This window comes from Leguminivora glycinivorella, chromosome 21 (assembly GCF_023078275.1).
Source record: "Leguminivora glycinivorella isolate SPB_JAAS2020 chromosome 21, LegGlyc_1.1, whole genome shotgun sequence".
Lineage (NCBI taxonomy): Eukaryota > Metazoa > Arthropoda > Insecta > Lepidoptera > Tortricidae > Leguminivora > Leguminivora glycinivorella.
Genome location: NC_062991.1, coordinates 14,430,613 through 14,450,801, shown reverse-complemented (window position 1 = coordinate 14,450,801; position 20,189 = coordinate 14,430,613).

The following is a 20,189-nucleotide window of genomic DNA, read 5'->3' as shown; positions in this document are numbered from 1 at the left end:
TCGATACCGTATCGCTATCTTATAAGCATTGCTCGAATACGGCTGACTGTCAATAACTATATGTACTAGTATAGTGAGTATACTGCATGCACCCGGGGCGACCCGGGGCAACAGTAACTCTTTTTAATTCGAGTCGCACTTTATGCCGCGATGGTCAGAGACCTGAAATATATAGGCACAAGGAGTTTAAACATATTACAGATGTACTGCGAAAAGCCTTTCCTTCATATTTTTCCTAGAAAAATTTGAAAGAAAGATGTCATGCTAGTTCAAACAGTATCAGTACGTCTTGTACCCAGACTGATTAAAATAGCATGACACGTTCGTACGTTTCTGTAAGAAAACGAAGGAAAATATTTTTGCACTACATCTGTACCTATTCTTATATTGTATGCCATTAACTATTTAATAGTAACGGCGGGAAAAAAGCAGACGGAACGACACTGGTTCCCTGGAAGCTGGATTGGCCCCTCGTCTGAGATGCCACGTGCGTGGACACTCTCGCGCCATCCCATCTTCCAGGGACATCAGCAAGGGCTAGCAGAGCTGACCAAATGCCTAATAGACGCGTTGGGTGACCGAAAAGCTGGAGCATATCTTGCCCAGCAATGCCGCCATACTTCTGGGCACTTTACCGGCAGGCTTCGACTTAGGTTCGAATAGTTTTTTCCCGTCACGGAAACTATTGGGTATTCTGGATTTTTAGGAAGCGTGCGCGGAATTGAAGCCAACAGGTAGATGCCCTGACACTAATGAAATGTAAGGGGTACACTATTTGAGAGTTGATGGAATCTAAAAAGAACGAAGCTTTTGATGGAATGAATAGTGGTCAATACTGTTAAGAGTTTTGAATGATTCACGGTTATTTTCATTAGACTTATATTGACCGGGATATAGACCGTGATTACCTTTTTGATTTTTGTCGGGCTCCCGATATTTCGACGCAGTTGCATGCATCATGATCACGGAAAACTGACGAAGGCGGGTGGATGTTAAAGTTGCATAGACAGCGCGCGATCTACCCTCCTTCGCGCGCGTCGGCTGCGTTCACTTTCAGCGTTACCACTGGTCGCATTCACACTCGATGGTCTGTCCAAACACACTACACTCACAGTGTCACTACGTTTGTTCAATTCTGACTTCACCGGTTTTTTACACAAACAAATCACTGGATTCCATACATTAGATAGTTTGAAGCCATCCTCACGATTGAAATTTTTATATTTGCAAATCTCAATGGCTTCTCTTACCAATCTCGGTATGTAGTGGCGTTCCGTCGAAATTACCTTAGGACTATGCAACTCGATCCAATGATTTGCACCCGACTCAATGAGATGTTGAGCAATAGCAGACTTGCGAGTATCGTTCTTTTTGACTGCAGCAATGTGTTCTTTAATTCTGCAGGCAATAGTGCGCTTGGTCTGCCCTATGTAAGAACTGCCACAACTGCACTCAACTTTGTACACACCAGGTTTTTCCAGAGGAAAATTGTCCTTAGGTGACCGCAAGAACTGTGCAATTTTCCTGTGTGGGGTGAAGATAGTTTTTACAGAGTAATTGTTTAGTATTTTAGAGATCTTATCTGTCACTCCCTTTACGTATGCAACTGCGTCGAAATATTGGGAGCTCGACAAAAATCAAAAAGGTAATCACGGTCTATATCCCGGTCAATGTAAGTGTTAGGGTCCTACTGGGACTTATAAATAATAACGCGGACTGTATCAAAATAGGCTGGTTTATCACCGGCAACGGACGAATACCGAATTAGTTTTATAACTGTTTGGCCGGGATTTTAAGCTGTAATTAAGGCGGAATAAACCAGCCTATTTTGATACAGTCCGCGTTATTATTTATAAGTCCCAGTAGGACCCTAACAATAAGTCTAATGTCAATACTGTTATTGTTATTACATTGTTTAGTTTTGTGATTTTTAGGTGTTGTTGATTTTTGTGATTTTTAGGTGATACACTTTTTACAATGAACCGTATTATTTGGATCACAGCTTTTTGGTGTGTTTGTTTTGTCTCATCATCATAAACGAAACAGATCGTTAAGCTTAATTTTTAGCAGCACTTCTATACTTTTTTCTGTGCATGAAGATTTGACGAAGCCTATTAAGAAAAGACCGAATTATGAACTTACCCAATTTCGAATTAAAAGTCCATACATTTTGTTAATCGATGGCGGTATCAGTATCAGTAGCAATATTCGAGCCGCCAATATACGAACTAGCAATATTGCCATATCGTTACGACCGCCACTGGCTATAGACATTTAGCGGAGGTTTTTAACGAGCTCTATCTTTGCTGTTTACTGTTTGCAATTTTACATTAACTAGTCATTAAATTGCAGAATAGGGGATGTTTTAAAAGGCATATGTAATTATGTACATATGTATACACGGGTGTAAACCTAATACGGGCGAACCTCTTAACGGTGGTCATTATAGGACATCGCAATAAAAATGGAATTAGATAATTTTACTTATAATTGAAATATTTATTTTTACCCATACATAAATTAATTAGTGCCCGCAACGTGATTGACGGCACATGTCAAAACAAATCGTTGACAATTGTCAAAGATTGTCATCGCACCACGTGTTACAGTACATTGCTCTTTTTTTTAAAATTCTCTGTGGTGAAAATTAAGAGTAACTCAAAAACACCTCTTAGTTAATGATAACAATATTGAATTATATGCCTGGTTTCATTTATCGCCCTTATTACGTTTACGCGCTGTACATGTAAGAGTCATTTGCACCATTTTATATGCAGTTTGACAGTTGACAGCCCACTACCCTTGAGCAAAGACACATGTAACTCCGTATAGACCAGGGTAGACAGATAAAGTCTAAAAAAAAACGTACCTCATTACCATACAGAAAAATCTACGGTGGCCTAGATGGCGTTACACCTTTCGGGGATGCTCGGCTAGATGGTGCTAATATTAATATTTGACATTTTAATACATATCAAGCTAAGAATATGGGCCAAATTGTCAAAACTGAAGTTCAAAAATTTCAAGCCTGTGTCAAGAGATGGCAGTCTATGCACTGTGATTACACATTTTACTTCGACAGTAACTCTCTGTAATACTCGATCCTCTTTGCCTTGAGTTAAGCGAGTGGTGCAAGTGGCCTTAAGTAAGCCAACTAGCATTGCAGGCACAGTCTTGTAAATTTATACCTTCAAATCAATAGTTAACAGGCATCTTCTGGGCGAGCTCACTCCATCGTAGGCCACGTCTTTGCCTTTGGCTAGTCTGTGGCCAAGAGTAAGCCCATTTATAATTTAAAAAAAAAACTATCTGTAGATAGTCGAACTAATCTTGTCACAACAAAAAGTCTATGGGACTATAACCTTCGACCATACATTTTTCAAATTTGCCGCCTTTTTTAATAACAAGATTTGCTTGACTGTCTATAGTTAACCCCTTAATTGCCAAGAGTGGCACTAAAAATTGAGCAGTTTCTTGAATTACCTACCCCTTATGTACACTAAAGTGTAAAAATACTACATCTTTTTAGTTTTATTCTATCACTACCTGTGAGTTCCTGTATTTGGCTCTTTGTTTTTTATGTTTGTTGTATTATCTGTGTACATACCTGTTGGTACTCCTTAAAGAAATAATAAATAATCACACATCACAGGATCATTAAAAAACTTCAAACTTCAAACTTCAAACTTTTTATTTTGCAAGAATACACGTAAATACATAATAGGTCTTAAAACTAGGGAAGTGTCAGTGTATTCGACCAACAGGCATGCAAAAAATACTTAGATTAAAAATTGAAGTTATAAAATGTTAACATGTAACTAACCTACCTTCGGAAATTACAAAACAATAAATTTTAAATCATGTCAAAAATAGGGTAGGTTCACATTAAAGGTATTAATGGTTACAAAGCTAGGCAGAACGGAACGGTTATACATTCAATGTCAAAATAAAACTAACACAAAAACAATATAGGTAAATCAAAATTTGAATTGGAAAAAAAAAACAGAAACATGAAACAAAAAAAAAACATAAATAGGGGAGTCAACCCACTCCACTTTATATAAACATATTGTTGCAGAAGCAACATTAATATTCATGGTTTCCATGGTTACATATGTAATATTTCTTCTTGGACAATACATCATTCGTCTCATACGTACTTCTGGTTTTTTATTAATTTAAAATACTTTCATGGACCCTAGGCCATTGTTTCTTCCTTTAACACATATTACAAAAATATCACACCCACTACGATTGTCATCTAACCTTCCAACAAAAAGGAGAAATTAAAGCTGGCTAAGATTGTTTTCCTCTCATATACTAAACTAGCGTTTGCCCGCGGCTTCGCACGCGTTAGAAAGAGACAAAAAGTAGCCTACGTCACCATCCCTTCAACTATCTACATTTAAAAATCACGTCAATTCGTCGCTCCGTTTTGCCGTGAAAGACGGACAAACAAACAGACACACACACTTTCCCATTTTTTTTTTTAATTTATTTATCTAAAAACACTTATATACTATTTTATTACATTTGAACAGCGAGCGAAAACCGCTAACGGTTTATCTGCCGCCGTTGTCGCTCGTTTACATTGTAGGTATTTTTATTCAATAAAGGTATTAATCTATATTTATATCTAAGTAGTTATTTAAACAGTTCTTATCTAATTAATAAGGAAAGAAGCATTTAATTTAGCTGGTTGTTTGTAAACAACCCGGGTGCGCACCTGTACTTGGCAACAATAGGTTTTTTATAATTGTTTTTGTCTTATGTATATTATTAATTATGTTACGATTATAATATTAGTATGGATTCTGTATTCTCCACGATATCTTATGTAAAATCTAATCATCTTATTTCATACATAAGCCCCGATAAACTCACTGCGAGGGCTTGAGCCCATAACCTACCAGTTATATAATAAAGTTTAATCTAACAGTTATATAATATCCTAAACTGCGCGACATAAAGCAGTTTTCAGACGTATGGTTCATTAGCCTGGCTGCGCCGCCATAATTTATGTGAACTTATTATCAGAGCTATATGTGACGCGGGTGCAGTGTGGAGAGTACTTAAAGACAGAGGAAGATGTAAAGATTCCTAAATATGCTCTTACTGTAAGACACAGCGGGGCAAATCTCGACTGGGGGGCAAATGATACTGGTCCATTTTTTACATGTTTTACAATGTTTGCATTATTAAAAGTGTCCACCGGTTATATATGGTGGACGTGTTCAGTGGATACATGTAGAACTCAACATCATAGAGTAATAATGGCAAAAATGGATTAGTTACAATTGCCTGCTAGTCGAGATTTGCCCCGCTGTACCTTATACCAAATTTGTTAGTATACATGCATGCATGTTTGTTAGGTTGTTTAGTTTTAGTTAAATTTACCTACTTTATAACCCTTTTTACTTTGTTCATGTAAATATTTAAATGAAATATTATAACTGTAACAATGTAAATAATGAAAACCTACCGACTGCGCCAGTTATGATGCTTAAAATTCCAATAAATTTCCGGTGAATGAAAATCATTAATATAACGCTGATTCGCACGATGCGCTTTGCTTCTTCTTTTCTTATGCGCACTGCCAAGGAGTGGAATTCCTTGCCGGCGGCTATATTTCCGGGCTCATATAACCTGGCAACCTTCAAATCAAGGGTGAAGGGCCTTCTGGGCGAGCTCACTTCATCGTAGGCCACGTCTTTGCCTTTGGCTAGTCTGCGGCCAAGAGTAAGAGTATTTATAATTTTGAAAAAAAAACCTACCGACTGCGCCAGTTATGATGCTTAAAATTCCAATATTCCGAGATGAAATGAAAATCGCAAATTTACGGATATAGATATGACAGCACTAACATAATTAATTACGCAGTCTTTTTAAAACGAATCCTAGGAAACCTACGATGTTTCAAGTTATATCCTGTGGTGTCGAGGGTTTCTTCTTTTTACATTCAAAAATAACTTATACGCGATTTATTTATAAGTATTTTATGTGATTGGGGCATAATGAGAGGTATTAAAACACGAGTCTTGTATTATGAACCGATCCAAAAGGTAGATTATTTTATACTTAATAATGATTGTCATGAAAATATCCTTGACTCACAATTTATACAGGATGAAATAAAAAGGACCATTCAAACTTTGCACAGTGACTTTTGAATTCTAATGAACACAAGTTAAATTATAATCTATTGAAAATATTTCAACTTGTGCTGTCTTAAAGTAGTCACACTACTATGTATATAAATTAAAACCGAAATAAATTACATATATAAAAGAAAAAGTGACCAAGTCCTCTGGTGCCTGAGGCACATTTCATTCATTTGAGGATACATTTCGACTATCATGATACCGCTCATATCTATGGAACAGCCAAATTTTTTTTTTGCGATTTCAGCATTGGTCGCATAATAGAAGTTGTTCATTTTGACCTCAAAAGTCACTGTGCAAAATTTGAACCGGTCCTTTTTATGCCATTTAGATTTTTTTAATTTTTAGATCGCTCTGTCTTGTTGTACCCTGGACACAATCAGGCCGTAGTAAATCTAATACAGCGCGCCGCCGCGGCTCCTGCTCTGATTTTTGTAGACACGGCTTACGTAATATACCTACGGCCCCGCGCAATTGTTTCACTTTAACTTATTGCCTGTAATTGCCTTTGTCTATTGATTTTAAAGTTCAAGATTCTCTAACACCTCTTTTTTAGACACGGCTTAATTACGTTATATACCTACGACCCCGCGTAATTGTTCCACTTTAAATTATATCGCACTAGCTTTTGCCCACGGCTTCGCTCGTGTTAGAAAGAGACAAAAAGTAGCTTATGTCACTCCATCCCTTCAACTATCTCCACTTAAAAAAAAACACTTTAATTCATCGGTCCGTTTTGCCGTGAAAGACGGACAAACAAACAGACACACACACTTTCCCATTTATAATATTATTGATTGATTTTCATAGATGTTTTTTGGTTTCCTAATGCAACTCTTACAAACTTTTCTGCTATGCCCAAAGTACTTTGACTGGTAAAGGATGCCTCATGGCATTAAGTTCGCCTTTTGTAGGCTGAGTATTTCTTATGTGCAATTGTGCAACACGGATTTAAAAAAAAAACCTACGATGATGCAAAATGTTATACACCCTGTTTTTATTGAATTACGTTAACTTTAAGGGAAGGTTCTTTAGGTCAGATATAATTAATTTCTCTAAGAAACAAGCGTCTTAACTTTTACGGTTAACGAGTTATTAAAAAAATTAAGATAATTACTGAACACGTGTGTGACAACCTTTACCAATTCCTAATGTTATCTGTTTTGACATGTGCCGTCAATCACTTGACACCAACTTGAATGTAATTCTTAAGGGTCTCTCACACTAATAAATTCATTTATTATGTATGAAAACGATGTAATTTTTTTTGCGAATTTAACTAATAGTGATGTACAGAATAGTTCCTGATAATGACCCTAACGACGTTTCGAATTTAACGGAAAACAAAAAAAACACGGTGTAATGTGCTATAGGAACCCCACGATACGAATCATCATGGCGATAGTCTTCAAAACGTATTTTCGCGAGAAGAATCACCAAAAATATTTTTTCAGTACAGATGGTGTTTTTTTTACGCACTAGTGCGAGAAGTGGTTCATTATATAACAGGTCGAAACTTCGGAAGCTCATCTGTACTGAAAAATGTCGTACGATACACGTGCGAAAAGGAAATTCGCAACTCGTGTCGATTTAAAACACTCCCTTCGGTCGTGTTTTAATTTATCGCCACTCGTTTCGAACTACCTTTTTTACGCACTTGTATCGTAATGTACTATTCAGTACAAATGGTGTTTTTTTACGCACTAGTGCGAGAAGTGGTTCATTATTCAGGACGAAACTTCGGTGGGCCATCTGTAGTGAAAAACGTCGTACGATACACGTGCGAAAAGGAAATTCGTAACTCGAAACTTGCGACAAAAGTTTATTACGTGTGAATTTCATCAAAACTTAGAAAAATTCAATATAAAACCTTTAAAATGCACAATAGAATCCTTACAGTACTGACATCATGCGGCAGTCTTCGCAAGCATGACCCTTTCCCCGTCTGATTTATACCGCGCTTATCGCGGCTGAATTTATTTGTCTGCCGCTCCTGCCTGCCTGCGATGCTGTCCTGGTACTAGTCTATGGAATATAATAGACAGGCATATCGGATATATGACAGAATCAAAGGCGCCATCTTTGATTTTTGTCTATGACATCCTTCCTACATCTGATAATGATAATGTGAAAACACTCTAAGCCAGCGTCCCCACTTAGGCGTCGCGTGTCTCGCGGCGCGCAACGGACGTCTCCGCCACGCTGCTGCCACGCCGCCTGGGGCGCGTCTTACGTCCTTCCTATACAAAATGTACTGAGGAGATGTTTTTTGAATTACATTCAGGCGGCGTGGCGGAGACGTCCGTTGCGCGCCGCAAGACATGCGTCTTATGAATTATGTGGACGGTCCCTAAGTCAGGCCATTACCTGAGCTATATCGACTACTATTATTACCACGTATTATTACCCGTGTAGTGACGGGTTAAGAATTCCCCTTTCTTCCCGTGGGTGTCGTAGAACTCGACTATGGGACATTGGGTAAAATTTTAGCGTAGGCGAGAGGCTCGCAATCCGTCACTGCAATGTCACAATTTCGTTTTCTTTTCACCCTTTAATTGCAAAGAGTGGCACTGAAACTTGAGTAGTTTAATATGCTCTGCCTACCCCTTTATGGGAATACGGGCGTGATTGTGTGTGTTGTGTATGATTACCAATTCATTTTAAGAGGCCTTATTCCTAAAGACGAGCGTTTTTTGCAAAATAGAACCTTTTTCATTCAAAATTATAAAGAAACTATAAATGATTATTAAAAAAATGATAATGTTCCTAAAAGTACATATCTTAAGCTAGAAAGTCAATTGGTACTACTTTAAAATATGTCTTTTTATACTTCCGAAAAATCAGTTTTTTCGGAAGACGTTTTCAATTTTCATAGTGGGATAGCTCGTTTAGAATCGTGATTGTGCTGTTAAAAATGTTATTTGGGGTAATAAATGATCACAATCCTATTTGTTATATCCTGTACGAGTTAGCTAATACTTTGACATTTTAAGATTTACTTGAAATGGTGGATAAATAACCTTCCGTATCCTCCCCATTTTTTCGATAAAAAGAGGTTTACATTATGTATTTTTCCTGCGATTCCTGCATTTTTTGTAACTCTTAAATAATATTATCCTAAACTAGAACTTCTTATTGACCTATAAGAAAAAATCATACATATAAGACATACCTTTCTGTCGATAGATATGTTTTTAAAACACCTAAACTTCGAATAAAAGACACTGTGCTAACGCGAGCCCGCTCAGTCTGCGCCGAGCGCTCGAAGACAACGGACCTGCGTTTGATCGTCCGGCGCACCTAGCTTTCGTAAGCAGCTCGATAGTTCCGAGAAGTGCCGTAAACTGCGACTAAACAAATCTTGATCCTTTTTACACCTTATGCAATTTTAGCATTCGACATGCTTTTCATATGATTTTGGATTTTAAGTTGTACGTGAAGTTTGTTGAGAGTTTGAATTATTATTATATTTTGGGACCAGGATGAGGTTCTGGTTCTCATGATGATGGAGTCAGGCAGGAGATGTTCAACAGAACTGCTATTCTACTTATCATAACTCCACCATGTTTGGGCTCATTAGATTTGGGCTGATGAGCACCATCGATCTAGATGAGGTCCAAGGTCTCAGGATGGAGTCAGGAGGTGGTCAACAGAACTGCTATTCTCCTCATCATAACCCCATCATGTTTGGGCTCATTAGATTTGGGCTGACGAGCGCCATCGAACTAGATGAGGTCCAAGGTCTCATGACGGGGTCAGGAGGTGGCCAACAGAACTGCTATTCTCCTCATCATAACTCCATCATGTTCGGGCTCATTAGATTTGGGCTGACGAGCACCATCGAACTAGATGAGGTCCAAGGTCTCATGATGGAGTCAGGAGGTGGTCAACAGAACTGCTATTCTCCTCATCATAACCCCATCATGTTTGGGCTCATTAGATTTGGGCTGACGAGCACCATCGAACTAGATGAGGTCCAGGGTCTCATGATGGAGTCAGGAGGTGGTCAACAGAACTGCTATTCTCCTCATCATAACCCCATCATGTTTGGGCTCATTAGATTTGGGCTGACGAGCACCACCGAACTAGATGAGGTCCAAGGTCTTATGACGGGGTCAGGAGGTGGCCAACAGAACTGCTATTCTCCTCATCATAACCCCATCATGTTCGGGCTCATTAGATTTGGGCTGACGAGCACCATCGAACTAGATGAGGTCCAAGGTCTCATGATGGAGTCAGGAGGTGGTCAACAGAACTGCTATTCTCCTCATCATAACCCCATCATGTTTGGGCTCATTAGATTTGGGCTGACGAGCACCATCGAACTAGATTAGGTCCAGGGTCTCATGATGGAATCAGGAGGTGGCCAACAGAACTGCTATTCTCCTCATCATAATCCCATCATGTTCGGGCTCATTAGATTTGGGCTGACGAGCACCATCGAACTAGACGAGGTCCAAGTTCTCATGATGGAGTCAGGAGGTGGTCAACAGAACTGCTATTCTCCTCATCATAACCCCATCATGTTTGGGCTCATTATAAATATGTGGAAGGTCGTTAATAATAATAAATGTTTTATTAGGGTACCCCTACATGTAAAGAGGGGGCAGATATTTTTTTTCATTTCAACCCCAACGTGTGATATATTGTTAGATAGGTATTTAAAAATGAATTAGGTTTTACTAAGATCGATTTTTGATATTTTCATATTTTCGGAAATAATCGCTATAACTTTTGAACCATATGTTTAAAAATATGAAAAAAATCACAAAAGTAGAACTTTACAAAGACTTTCTTTGAAAATTTGTTTTGAACTTTATAGGTTAGTTTTTGAGAAAAATACGGAAAACTAGGGAACCCTACACTGAGCGTGGCCCGACACGCTTTTGGCCGGTTTTTATTTTATTTTAATACTTTTCTGTGCTATTCATACATAGCCACCCTAGGGGATTCAGTATTGACAGCTTCTTTTTTTTCTTTCTGCATATATTTGTTTCCGCTTTTAAGTTTATTGTAAATAAGACTGCTTGCACTTACATTGAGATTATAATTACATAATGCTATTAAATTAAATCTAATGAAGCGTTGTTTTATTTCCTAAATCTCAAAACTGTATAGTAATGAGCAAAAATTTTACCGCAGGCTTTCCAAACCGACGATGCTTGATCAGCTACTTTTAGAACGAACATGTACACCGTGTCCTATAAGTCCGAATACTCACATTTTACCTCAGTTCTAAAGATATAGGGATCACAGGCCATCAAATTCTTATTTAAACTGAAGAGTATATTCCTTTTAATAAAATACAAGCACAAAGTTCATGATATTTCCGAAGTGTCTAAGAAAAACAAAGAGGTAAAGTGCCAACAAAATACTTGCTCGGCACGCAGGTGACGAGTTATTTTTTATAAGCAGAATCTGTATGTGATAAAACAGACGCCACGTGTCCAAAATAAACTATTATGGGTACCGAGGATAGATAACGTTCCGGGCAACTAGAAAAATGTGCCTAGGTTCCAGAGCTCACCATCGGCCCAGGTGTGGGATGCAGTATGTAAGCGAGGTAAACTACCTTCAGTACTTACAGATAAAAGCGTTAAAATCAACGTTTTTTCTTTAAAACCAAGGTTTTGGAGAAAAAAATGCCTTAAAGTTAAAAAGGATGCTTGGGAATGAGTATCATGTGTCCCAACAAGACGCGCCTCCAGCACATTCGGCAAATGGTATTCTAGCGTAGTTTCAGACTAATTTGGCAGTTTTTTATCCGAAACATGAGTGGCCACCCAGGCCTCCAGGTTTAGGCGTATTAGACTACTTTGTATGGTCATACATGCTTTGAAGACTAAATTTTTATAAAATCATAAACCTAGATCATTTCTAAAAGATTATTGAGAGTATTTGGGATGAAATGTGAAGAAAACGGTGCGTGCCGCGTGTGATCCGTTTGAGAAGCGTTTGAGGCTGGTAAACAAGTTAATGCTGGAGTTATTCCAAAACATTTGTTGTGAATGTAATAAATAAGAGTGCCATTCATAAAATATAATAATAATGTAGTAACTATCTGTTCATTTTGTTTTATTGGCTATTTGTGCTGTATTCAAACTTACTGGACACGGTGTACATATTTTGATTTTCACCCTTTAAAATGTTTCTAAGACGCAACGTTTTGCAAATTTGGTCACGTCATGCACAGCTAAACTGTGGAATGAATTGTCGCCAGCGGTATTTCCGGACCAATGCGACCATCAAACCTTCAAGAAAAGAGCGTACATCCATCTTAAAGGCCGGCAACGCACCTCCAACACTTCTGGTGCTTCTGGTGTCCATGGGCGGCAGTGATCGCTTACCATCAGGCAGCCTATCTGCTCGTTTGCCTCCTATCCCATAAAAAAACGTTTAATATTTTTTAAGAAAAAAAAACCGCCGCCTTTCGGGTTGTGGTGAAAGCTACTTGCGAATGTTGGATTATGTAGAAATGTGTAGGTATTTTTTAAAACTGCTTTTAATGCTTTAATTATTTGATGGCAACACAAATCAATATACGAATAACGCTAAGGTTTGAGGAGTTTCTCAATTCCTCATGAATCCGATTATAAGAAATCGAAGCTTGACAAACTTTGACTTGAAAACTCAATAATTATGCTTAACAAACATAACTAAATAAATGTCACTGTTCTGAACTTAAATGCATGCTTTTCTTACAAAAATACCAAAGTCACTATGAGTGTGCCGTTCAGATTTGAGTTCGGTTCTGACCATCATCAGCAGTTCCACTGCACCAAATGTCACTGTTCCGGACGTAAGTGCATGCTGTTCTTATAAAAATACCAAAGTCACTATAAGCGTGCCGTTCAGATTTGAAGAGTTTGGTTCTGAGTGTTCTGACCATCATCAGCAGTTCCACTGCACCAAATATCACTGTTCTGGACTGGACGTAAGTGCATGATGTTCTTATAAGAATACCAAAGTCACTATAAGTGTTCCGTTCAGATTTGAGAAGATCGGTTCTGATCTGACCATCATCAGCAGTTCCACTGCACCAAATGTCACTGTTCTGGATGAAAGTGCATGCTGTTCTTATAAAAATACCAAAGTCACTATAAGCGTGCCGTTCAGATTTGAGAAGTTCCGTTCTGGCCATCATCAGCAGTTCCACTGCACCAAATGTCACTGTTCCGTACCTAAATGCATGCTGTTCCTTTAAAAACACAAAAATCACCATACGTATGCCTTTCAGATTCGAGGAGTTCCCTCGATTACTCCAGGATCCCATCATCAGAACTGGGTTCTGAGAAAAATGGGACCAATCTGTATTCATATACATTCAATATTTTTTTTAATCGGTCCAGTAACAACGGAGATATCGAGGAACAAACATAAAAAAATTAAAAAAATAAATAAACATACAGACGAATTGAGAACCTCGCCTCAAATCTCTCAGATTTGAGGCGACGGTTAAAAAGTGACACATCATGAGCAGTTCCAATGCACCAAATGTCACTGTTCTGGACGTAAGTGCATGCTGTTCTTATAAAAATATGAAAGTCACTGTAACTGTGATAATTTCCGAAAATATTAATATTATCAAAAAACGATCTTAGTAAACCCTTATTCATTTTTAAATACCTATCCAAAAATATATCACACGTTGGGGTTGGAATGAAAAAAAAATCAGCCCCCACTTTACACTTTACACTAATAAAACATTTTTTTCCATTTTTCATTTTTGCACTTTGTTGACGTGATTGATATACATATTGTTACTAAATTTCAGCTTTCTAGTGCTTACGGTTACTGAGATTATCCGCGGACGGACGGACGGACGGACGGACGGACGGACGGATGGACAGACAGACATGGCGAAACTATAAGAGTTCCTAGTTGACTACGGAACCCTAAAAAACAGAAATCACTATTAAACTATTCTCTAATTTCAAGTTCCTAACTAAAATTTTCCTAATAAAAAAAATAAATTGATCCCGCTACAAACTTTCACCCCCTTTTTCCCTCTACTAGGGGTGTAAATTTTCATAATCGATTCTTATCTCTTCGAAATTTTATTAATGCAATCTATACAAATTTCTACTTTCTAGCTTTCGTAGTTTCGGCTCAGCGGTGTTGGTTGTTGAATCAATCAATTAGGAAACCTGAATTTATATATGTATATGTAGACTAATACTATACTTTTACTACATTCATATACCTTATTTACTACTACCATACCATGAATATGAAATTAAATAAAGAGTCCCCATATAAAATTGAAAATTATGTTATTAGCAATTTAATTCAAAACTATCAAGATTATTCGTGTCTGCGTTGAAACGCGCGTTGAGTTGCCGGTGCTCGCGTACCGAGCGCCAACGCCATCTATCGATGGCCGTTTCGTGAAATTGATGAGCGCTCTAAGGAGTAAGGGGTCTTAAAGTATTCTTAGTTTCAGGATATTCTATAGAGTTTTAAGTCTATGAGCAACGATGTCTCGGGGGGTAATTGTGCGAAATTATAAATTTGCGGCGGAGGGGCGCTGTCGCCACTCCATATACGATATTGCTGGACAATATCATACTTACATACATTGTCTATGACTGGTAGTCATAATACATACATAACTTAACCACAAAATTATCTTGAAAAAAAAAACCGACAGTTGAGCGATTTTCGTGAAACATGGCTAAAAACACTAAATCGGCCCATCCGTTCGGGAGCTACGATGCCACAGACAGACACACACACGCATACACAGAGCGGCGATAGTGTCCCCCTGCCTCAAATTTATTTCTTGTAGGTATATATGACTACGTAATATCATTGTTGTATTTATTTAACCCCCGACGCAAAAACAACGAGGTCGTGTTACTTACTTATATTTAAGTGCGTTTTCACATTATCCGATCCGATATACTATATCTTCAAACATTGTGGTCCACGGCCCATTAAGACCTCTCAATTTTTTTCGCGACCCCCATAATTACCTCGTTTCAAATATTACCTATAACTTTTTTTTTATACTACGTCGGTGGCAAACAAGTATACGGTCCGCCTGATGTAAAAGCGGTCACCGTAACCTATGGACGCCTGCAACTCAAACAGTGTCACATGCGCGTTGCCACCCCATTAGAAACTTGTACACTCCCTTTTGTTATGTTAAGTACATAGCAAAAAGGAGTGTACAAGTTCTAAGGAGGGTTCGGGTTGCCGACGACTCAAAGGACAATAGACGGAACAAGTTAGTTCCGTAAGTCCTCTCGTCATCAGCACACCGCACCCTGGTTGAGCTCTGGCAGCCTTACTCACCGGCAGGAACACAACACTATGAGTAGGGTCTAGTGCTATTTGGCTGCGGTCTTCTGTAAGGCGGAGGTACTACCCCAGTTGGACTCTGCTCTAGATTCGAGTGAGACGATATCCGCTGTGCTGTGCCCTACCACACAAAGCGGAATATCATTCGCTATGCCCTACCCTACCTCCTACAAACTTAATTCTGAAAGATGTAATAAAAGTTGTAAAAGTAAAGATTTGCAAACTCGTCTATTGCGAATAGTATGCGAAGATATGGGTGTACTTTATCACTTATCACGCAGAGGTGAGATGGCTTTCGAGAGAAAGGTTTAAAAACCAACTCCAAAGTTATTTCTCAACATATTGCTCCGCGCGCGGTTGGTCCAATGACACGTACTAAAACCAGCCTATTTAACTCCTAAAGCCTACCCTTAAAGAGCACCAGCCTAGCCTTAAAGAGTATCATAGTCAACTACCCCCAACCATCAAAGCAAACACAACACACTTAAAACTAATCCCCATTACACTGGGCTTGGCAATAAAAGTAACAATACAAGAAGTAAATCTTACATATTACGGGACTAACTCGGGCCGGAGTAATTAGCGGGGAAAAACGCGCGATATGGCGCGAGACGAATCAGCCCCGGCGGAGCTGGGAACTTTGGACACGGCATATACAAACTTTTTTTTTTTAATATATTGGCCGAGGATTTGACAAAAACTGCCAGTGTAGCAAACATGACAATCGCTTGGGCTGCGGGCTCATATCAGCCCTTTATCGCCCACTGCTGAGCATAGGCCTCTCTTCTAGTATGCCACTTTTTCCGGTCCTGGGCTAGTCACATGCGCGGATCCAGGGGGGGGTCATGGGGGTCATGACCCCCCCCCCCTGGAGCCTAAGTTGGCCATACAAATAGACCGCGTGACCCCCCCTGGGGCCCCGGGCCTTTACCACGTGACCCCCCCCTGGGCACGAAGCTGGATCCGCGCTTGGCTAGTCATCCAGTTGTGACCCGCTATTTTCCGGGTGTCATCGACCCAACGAGCCAATGGATGCCAGGCATTCCTTACATTTGTAAGCGGCCACCACTCCGTTAACATTTTAGTCCACCTGCCAACACTCTGCCTAGTAACATGTCCCGCCCAACTCTACTTTAGTTTGGTAATAAGCATACATCGGGGTTTTGGGAGCGGGAATGATTTACACTAGCCCAAAAATGGTGAAAACGATAAAAGATAAACATTACTTTAACATTTCTAGGTACATTTGGAGCCAGTTACATAGTTAAATACATATTTCAGTAATTCAAATTACTATAAACAAAGTTAGAAATACACGAATTCATTCCCGCTCCCAAAACCCCAATGTATGCTATGTATGGTAATAAGGAAAGTCACGTCTTACACCTTGCACCAGTCTAGGCAGGTTAGTAATGGTGAAAAATCAAATGAAGAGATCGTACTGGTCAGAATCAGAACATTGCGTACTTACATCCTAATCCTAATCTTATAGAGAATGTCGTTAATGGCAACTTGCTAAAATTTCAACTAATAAACGAACATTTTGAGAATGTAGTCTAAAAATTCGTAGCTTCATGTGCCCTATGGCAGTTAGCTCGCGCCCGAAGTTACGGAATGGGGCCGTTACAATTTAGCCGGGTTCAAATGTTAAATACCTAACCTAACTGCACTTTTTGTGTGCACTAACCTTTATTATTGTTATTCGTATTTGAGGCTTTGCTTATGTAGTCTTTTAAAATGACGACGTTTTATATCTTAAGCCTTAATTGCATAGTGATGTACACCCGGGATGTAAATACATATCGTCACTACTTTACTTTGAAAAAAACTTGTATCTTCTTCTGTCAATGAAAAGAAAAATGTAATAAGTATGTATAGAATGCATACTTAATTACTTATAGACTTACTGCGTTTTAACTTTGAGGAGCAGCGTGAGATACGAGATTTTTTCAAAGTAGTGACGATATGTACATATGCATCATATATTTTTGACTCTATTGACAGCATGTGAAAATTCAAATTTGAATAAATCTTTGTCAAGGTCATGCTTTTGGGCATTTTCGCGAAAAATCAAAAACTATTTTTTTTAATAGGTAAATTTAATGTTTTTCCTACTCGAATAAAATTTACCTACCTTAGAAAATAGTTATTGTTTTACAAGGGGGCAAAGTAGTTGTTTAACCGCACTTGCCAATATTGATACCCGAGCAAGCGAAAGATTCCAACATTCAAATTCAAATAAACGCTTTTAAATGTTCATCATTCAGTGTTGTCCATTTCACCAGCTAACACGAGAAATCAAAACGGCTTTATATTTAAATCAATTTACCTTTATGCACTCTTGAGAACAACCTCTTTCATCAATATTGAAATAATGAATAGAATTTTTGCGGATCAATGAAACTATCTTAGCTAAAGCTTGGTATACACAGCATAGCTTTTATGCTACAGTAGCATATTTGAAAAAAAACCGGCCAAGAGCGTGTCGGGCCACGCTCAGTGTAGGGTTCCGTAGTTTTCCGTATTTTTCTCAAAAATTACTGAACCTATCAAGTTTAAAACGATTTTCCTAGAAAGTCTTTATAAAATTCTACTTTGTGATTTTTTTCATATTTTTGAAACAATGGTTCAAAAGTTAGAGGGGGAGGGACACTTTTTTTTCCTTTAGGAGCGATTATTTCCGAAAATATTAATATTATCAAAAAACAATTTTAGTAAACCCTTATTTATTTTTAAATACCTATCCAACAATATATCACACGTTGGGGTTGGAATGAAAAAAAAATCTGTCCCCACTTTACATGTAGGGGGGTACCCTAACAAAACATTTTTTTCCACTTTTTATTTTACTACTTTGTCGGCGTGATTGATATACATATTGGTACCAAATTTCAGCTTTCTAGTGCTAACGGTTACTGAGATTATCCGCGGACGGACGGACGGACGGATGGACGGACAGACAGACATGGCGAAACTATAAGGGTTCCTAGTTGACTACGGAACCCTAAAAAACATACATTGCTGGCCGAATTGAAACATTCCATTCCACTGGACCTAATACCGCCGAAAGCTGACTGGAGATTAAAAAAAAAACCATGGCTAAAGTTCGTGGCATCTGCGGTGCCAATTATGCAGAATGAGTTTTGTACAAGTAACGTTTTCTCTTGAAAATTGTTGTTGTAGGATATTACAAGTCCGTTCTAATTTTAAATTTGTTATGGTTTTGATATTGTTTTGATACGACAATGACAATAATTTTGCACTCAAGCGAGTAAGGCACTACATCATTCCTCAGGCTTAAAAACCTCGTATCCAGGCCATAAAAAATAATTATAAAGAACATCATAAAAATCTTGTCAAATAGTCCGTTGCTTCTGGAAAGTTATGTATGAAAAGGTTGGCATAATTAATGGAAGATTTTTTTTGATTGGGATATGTACATTACAGGCCGAAGTTATTTTTCATCAACCCTCCCCATCCCTCCCCCTTCTGCGTCACCCCTCTTCCCCCCTTAAATAGCCGAAAATGCGGTTTTTCGCGATTTCTGACAAAACCGTTGTAGATACAGAAAAAGCGTGTAGGAAAAAAGTAATCCTTGATAAATTTACTACAAATCGTTCATTGACACTTTGGTTCTAGCACTTATAGGTTTCGCGTGATCCATCACGAAAGTTGGTCCTTTACTGCAATTTTCTTTAGTGAATGTTAAGTTTTCTCCCAAATTGCTTACGAAATCTGTTTGATATTACTAAAATATTATAAACTGAAAATGAATTTCAGGGGGAAAAATCACTACCATGGGTGGGACTTGAACTCACGGCTACTGGATTGATACTCCAGGGCTCTACCAACAGCTACCAAAAGCTCACCCCCAGTCATATATATACTATATAGATCAATGGTACTCCTAGCGACTACTACCGTGAAAATATTACGTCTTAAATAGTTACTGGAATTCCAAGACATATTGTAAATTCCACCCATGGTAGTGATTTTTCCCCCTTAATTTTATTTTAGTCATGAGTTACAATATTTTAGTTACTTATATCAAACAAATTTCGACGATTTCGTATGCATTTTGGGCGAAAACTTAACATTCACTAAGGAAGATTGCAGCAAAGGACCAACTTTCGTGACGGATCACGCGTAAACTATAAGTGCTAGAACCAAAGTGTTAATGAATGATTTGTAGTAAATTTATTAAGGATTACTTCGTTCCTACGCGCTTTTTCTGTATCTTCAACAGTTTTGTCAGAAATCGAGAAAAACCGCATTTTCGGCACTTTAAGGGAGGGTAGAGGGGTGACGCAGAGGAGGGAGGAGTGGGGAGGGTTGATGAAAAATAACTTCGGTCTATAACGTACATATTTCAATTTAAAAAAACCTTCCATTAAACCCTCCTTGGAACTTGTACACTCCTTTTTGCTGTGTACTTAACACAGCAAAAGGGAATGTACAAGTTTCTAATGGGGTGGCAACGCGCATGTGACACTGAGTTGCAGGCGTCCATAGGTTACGGTGACCGCTTTACATCAGGCGGGCCGTATACTTGTTTGCCACCGACGTAATATAAAAAAAAAAAAAAAAAATATGCCGTAATTTTAGCTAATTTCCCCCTGCTAAAAGTAAAAAACGCGTTTTTTTTTCTGTAGAATGATAATCCTTCGCCCCTACATTTTTCTGCCGCATTTTTAGTGCCATAATTTGCTTGACCGTCTATTTATA